This window comes from Neoarius graeffei, chromosome 5, assembly GCF_027579695.1.
Source record: "Neoarius graeffei isolate fNeoGra1 chromosome 5, fNeoGra1.pri, whole genome shotgun sequence".
NCBI lineage: Eukaryota > Metazoa > Chordata > Actinopteri > Siluriformes > Ariidae > Neoarius > Neoarius graeffei.
The window spans coordinates 49920701-49927325 of record NC_083573.1 but is presented as its reverse complement, the minus strand read 5'-3'; positions in this window follow the sequence as shown (position 1 = coordinate 49927325).

Here is a 6625-nt window from a genome sequence, read left to right as displayed (position 1 = left end):
ACATAATGGTTAAAAGAATTGTTTTATTTTGCCTTGCACAAACAGGCAATCAAAGTTAATACCTGCATTTCAATCATATTCATTTATACATGGAACTCTCTCTCGGAGACATCTCCCCACCACAATTTATGCCCCGTTTTGTCCACACAAGTCTGTAAAAAGTCTTTAACTTTAACCATGGCATGGTCTTTGGCCAGCATGGTGGTGTAGTAGTTAGCACTGTCACCTCACAGCAAGAAGGCTCTGGGTTCGAGCCCAGTGGCCGACAGGGGCCTTTGTGTGTGGAATTTGCATGTTTCCTCTGGGTGCTCTGGTTTCCCCCACAGTCCAAAGACATGCAGGTTAGGCTAATTGGTGGCTCTAATTTGACCGTAGGTGTGAATGAGAGTGTGAATGGTTGTTTGTCTCTGTGTGTCAACTCTGTGATTATCTGGTGACTTGTCCAGGGTGTTCCCCGACTCTCATCCATAATCAGCTGGGATAGGCTCCAGCTTGCCCACGACCCAGCACAGGCTAAGTGGCTATGGATAATGGATGGATGGTCTTTGGCCTGGCTCAGCTTGAGAAACTTCTAATCTCCTGGGAATTTCACACACACAGCAATGCTCGAAAAACCTCATGTCCGATTGTCCGAGACAACTAAAGTCTGTGCAAGGACAAGTAAAACTTTAATGATGATCAGATGACAAGAGTTAGTGCTGGCAACCTAAGCAGCACAGGCACACAGGCGCTAAAAGAGCAGTCTAAAGTAGCTCGTCTCGGTTCACGGAAATATATTAAGTTTTATTCATCAACACGACTATATAAAAGTACAAAAAAAATTTTGAGGAAATCATTCAAATTTCCTTGTTTTTGGTTATAATTCGTCAAAGTATGCGTGCGTTCGAGTGTACTGGAAAAGCTCGGGTCAGAGGGGTCCACGTAATGACGTAATTATACCAATTGGCTAAGGGCAACAAGGGTCAAGGACATCGTGTGCCAGCAGCGCGGTTGAAGTGGGCAGGTGTCAAACTTGCAACTTTTATATCATGACTGGAGTTAATAATAAACGATATCACTGAATAATGTTCCTTACCTCTAACCAGCATATATATTACGATTTTTTAAATTGTTTTTGATGGTTTGATATATTTCGTCTCATCTCATCTTATTATCTCTAGCTGCTTTATCCTGTTCTACAGGGTCGCAGGCAAGCTGGAGCCTATCCCAGCGGACTATGGGCGAAAGGCGGGGTACACCCTGGACAAGTCGCCAGGTCATCACAGGGCTGACACATAGACACAGACAACCATTCACACTCACATTCACACCTACGGTCAATTTAGAGTCACCAGTTAACCTAACCTGCATGTCTTTGGACTGTGGGGGAAACCGGAGCACCCGGAGGAAACCCACGCGGACACAGGGAGAACATGCAAACTCCGCACAGAAAGGCCCTCACCGGCCCCGGGGCTCGAACCCAGGACCTTCTTGCTGTGAGGCGACAGTGCTAACCACTACACCACCGTGCCGCCCCCATATATTTCATAATGATAGCATTTTTATTTTCTAAATATTTATCAGCATATCGTCATTGTGGCACAAGAGCCTGTGATTGGTGGACAGCTGACAAAGGGTGTCTCCCGTTGGTTGTAAATCATGACATAAAAATTGTAAACACATATGGGACCCGCTGATTGGCTATTCACCTACTGAAGCCAAGCGGAGATGTCCGGTGTCTGTTGCTGTTGTCCGAAGAAAACAACAGCTAAAAAAGCTCTACTACCGGATTACTTGAACAATCTTAGTCAGAAAGAAGCAAAGGATAGATATGCATGAAAATTAGAGTTTATTTATGGTTATGATCCGTACAAAATTCCTCAAAATAACTGGAGTGACGGTGCACATTTGTGGCCTAGTGTTAGCATTAGCTACATTTTGGAATATACATTCTTTTTCCCAAAAAGTCCCGAAAACTACAGAAGCAAGAAAACCTTCTTTGTGTAAAGACTTTTTCCCGACATCAGCTTTTGGGAACAGAATGTTGCGAAAGCCAAAGCATTTACTCTCAAAGGGCTCTGACCTAAACTGTGGGCTAGATGGTATCCTCACCCATCCATGTCTCATCAACCCCAAGGACATGTAGTTACACAGCTGTCTGCATTCTGTCATTTATACAGTGATGCTTATTGTTGTGAAAACAATATCTGAAGTGTTATTATTTGTAAAATAGTAAAATATCTTGCTCTAGACTTTTAAGCAATATTGTAAGATTTTATTTTAATTTTATCTAATAGTGGTCGGTACAATAATTACAAACGCTAACAGAATCAGCACATTTCAGTTGTAGCTGTAGTCATATAGTAACTTTAATCAATCTTCACACACACACACATCACATTATCTCTAGCCGCTTTATCCTTCTACAGGGTCGCAGGCAAGCTGGAGCCTATCCCAGCTGACTACGGGCGAAAGGCGGGGTACACCCTGGACAAGTCGCCAGGTCATCACAGGGCTGACACATAGACACAGACAACCATTCACACTCACATTCACACCTACGGTCAATTTAGTCACCAGTTAACCTAACCTGCATGTCTTTGGACTGTGGGGGAAACCGGAGCACCCGGAGGAAACCCACGCGGACACGGGGAGAACATGCAAACTCCGCACAGAAAGGCCCTCGCTGGCCCCGGGGCTCGAACCCAGGACCTTCTTGCTGTGAGGCGACAGTGCTAACCACTACACCACCGTGCCGCCTTAATCAATCTTGTAATAATAATTTCAATGAATGGTTAATGTTCAGTTCCCCTTTTCATTAATTCTCAATTCAAAGGCACATTTGAGTCACACAGGTTGATGAGTGTGTAACGGACAGTAACAATTTTATCCAAAATAGTTTTTCCTGCCTTAGTCAATTTATTTCCACTTCACATGCGTGCAGCTGGGGCGGCACGGTGGTGTAGTGGTTAGCACTGTCGCCTCACAGCAAGAAGGTCCGGGTTCGAGCCCCGTGGCCGGTGAGGGCCTTTCTGTGCGGAGTTTGCATGTTGTCCGGGTGCTCCGGTTTCCCCCACAGTCCAAAGACATGCAGGTTAGGTTAACTGGTGACTCTAAATTGACCGTAGGTGTGAATGTGAGTGTGAATGGTTGTCTGTGTCTATGTGTCGGCCCTGTGATGACCTGGCGACTTGTCCAGGGTGTACCCCGCCTTTCGCCCGTAGTCAGCTGGGATAGGCTCCAGCTTGCCTGCGACCCTGTAGAACAGGATAAAGCGGCTACAGATAATGAGATGAGATGCGTGCAGCTGGTGTAAAGTTCAGTGTGTTTGTGTAGAACTCTCTTGAACTGTAGGTTCATTACTACATTCTGACTCCATGGTGACATTTTGCACAGGACTGAGTTCCTTTGATGGCAGAAACAAAGTTCCAGCATTATTATTATTATACTCATTCAAAACTCTCCACAGCTTAATATACCCTAAATCAGGGGTCACCAAACTTTTTTCTCTGGGGGTCACATTGTCGTTCCTGACTGTGATGGGGGGCCGGGGTCGGGTCAGCTATATAATATGGAATTGTATGACCCAGACAAATATGACCACCAGCAGGCCTCATTGTGTAGTAGAGATTACTAGCCTGGCACAGCCATCCACACTACTATATCCCCACTACTACCGGTATATCCCCACTACTACATCCCCACTACTACATCCCCACTACTATATCCACACTACTACATCCACACTATTGTATCCCCACTACTGTATCCGTACTTGATTCCTGGCACATATTTGTTTACTAGTGGTTTGCAAAAGTAGTAATCGAGTCTTCACACTTTGTTTTAATTTGAAATACCACAGATATTCCATTTATTTATTTTCTAATAAAAATAACATCAAAGCTCTCAAGGTAAGAAACATCTGCCTAGTTGAGGTGATTGACACTGGCAAAGGTGAGTGGAAAATTATAAATTGTAGGTAGACCTGTTGATATTATTAATAATGTTAATAATAATTGTGTGCAGCACTTAATAAAGGTCAAATAAATAGGCCTATAAAATAAATACATTTTAAAAAACAGTGAAATTATAATAATATGAGCAATAGATCAATAGATCACAGCAGTTGTGCTGTGTCCTGCACGTCATTGCTCTCATCCATGGCCAAAGCAAAAAACTCGAATTCTGACGCTTTCTCATTCAGCTGGTCATACACGTTGTCCCCCAAATCTTCGGTTCGCCTGGTCATAGTAGGTGCGGAGAGACTCGCCGCGTCGAGCGCATCCTTCTTGTCAGGAAACACCTCCTCGGCCACAGCAAGCATGCATACTTTAACAAAGTCCCCATCAGTAAACGGCTTTCCATGGGTAGCTAGTAGGTGAGCTACCTTATAGCTAGCTTGGACAGCAGCCTGGTTGATCTGGGTTTGGCGAAGGAATACATTCTGTTGTGCAGCCAGTCCGCATTTCATCCTCCGAATCCTGTCTTCTCTTGTTTGCCCTCGCAAACTAGCATACTCTTTGTGGCGGGTTTCGTAGTGACGACGGAGATTATATTCTTTGAAAACCGACACACTTTCTTTACATACAAGACAAACTGCACGGTCCTTACACTGAACGAAAAAATAATCGGTGGTCCACTGTTCTTTAAAAACTCTGCACTCTCCGTCAGCTTTTCGCTTACCGCTAGCCATTTTGCTGTCCTGAACACTGACAGTTCTCTGCGCGTGCGCTGCCCGTCACTGCTTGATCGCGAGCATATGATGAAAATTCGGAAAATATGAATAGTTCATTTTATAACTAAATATCAATTTTAATTGATAAAATCAACAAAATACAAGATGCAGACATGTTATTATTTGCCAAAAAGCAATTTAAAAAAAAATAGGCCATGACCACTTTTGGGGATTGCCTCATAGGGCTGGTTCAAGTGGTGGGGGGCAGAGGGGCTGGGGGGCCGGTCATAGGGGGGTGGCGGGCCGGAGTCGGCCCACGGGCCATAGTTTAATGACCCTTGCCCTAAATTATTCATTCCTCTGCTACTAGATCTTCTTTCTTTCCGAATGCGTCTGCATATATTGGTGTTATAGTTTTCTGGATTTATGATAATTATGCTGCTTCAGCTATTTAAAAAAAAATCAACTGTATTCTGTCCTCTCCAAAATAAAATAAAGCTCTGGGCAAGTATGTTTTGGGTGCCACTTGCCCATTAGGCAAAGGCTGGGAGATTTTTTTTGAGGACTGCATAGTCTCTAGAGTTTACACAGAATGGTGCGAAAACACTGAATGAGCAGTTCTGTGGCTGGAAATGCCTTGTTAATAAGCGAGATCAGAGGAAATAAAGTGACCCCTTCTTCAAATGTCCATTTTGGGGGGAGTCTGTGACCATGGTAGCCTCAGATTCCTGTTCTTGGCCGACAGGAGTGGAACCTGATGTGGAGTTCTGCTGTTGTAGCACATGTGCCTGAAGGTTCGATGTGTTGTGCATGCTGAGATTCTTTTCTGCTCTTTAAAGAATGATTATATGAGTTGCTATATCCTTCCTGGCAGCTCAAACCAATCTGACCATTTCCCTCTGACCTCTCTTATCAACAAGGCATTTCCACCTACAGAAACTGTCTCTCACACAATGTTTTTTGCACCATTCTGTATAAACTCTAAAGACTGTTGTGTGTGAAAACCCCAGGAGATCAGCAGTTTCTGAAATACTCAAACCAGTCCATCTGGCATCAACACTCATGCCACAGTGAAAATCACACTTTGAGATTACAAGATTTCCCATTCTGATGTTTGAAGTGAACATTAACTGAAGCTCTTGATTTGTATCTGCATGATTTGATACATTGTGCTGCTGTCAAGAGCTCGGCTGATTAGATAACTGCATAAAACCCCCATAAAAAGGTTTGGGTGGCACGGTGGCATAGGGGTTAGCACTGTCGCCTCACAACAAGAAGGTTCTCGGTTTGAGCCCAGCGGTCGGCGGGGGCCTTTCTGTGCGGAGTTTGCATGTTCTCCCCGTGTCCGCGTGGGGTTTCTTCCAGGTGCTCCGGTTTCCCCCACAGTCCAAAGACATGCAGTTAGGTTAATATGAGTGAGGCACCTAACTCCCAACTGCTCCCCGGGTGCTGTTAGCATGGCTGCCCACTGCTCTGGGTATGTGTGTGTGCTCATTGCTCACGCATGTGTTCACTGCTTCAGATGGGTTAAATGCAGAGAAGAATTTCACAAGTGTGTGATCAATAAAGTTGTGCTATGTGTTCCTAATAAAGTGACCTGAGTGGATGTGTGCCCACTGAAGCGCACATGCCCTGTTTGTGAAACAATGTATGGGATACAATTATAAGCAATAAATGAGTCCTACTGATAGCTTGTGGTCAAAATTACAAAATCTCTCGAGTTGAAATAATTTAAACTGAAATGCTGAGATATGAAGCCAAAATGCTTCAACATCTCTTGGTGTCTCAGGGTTTCTACACTTTTAGAAACAGGGGTACGGTAGGAGTCCATTTCTGTCCCTCAAGGTACAGTGTACAGTGTACAGTGTGGACTTGTTATTAAACCTCAAGGTAACTATGTGTACCTTTTTAAGGCCAAAAATGTCAGGAGTGGCGAGCTGAGATGGAGTGAGGACCCAAGAGCAGACTCCG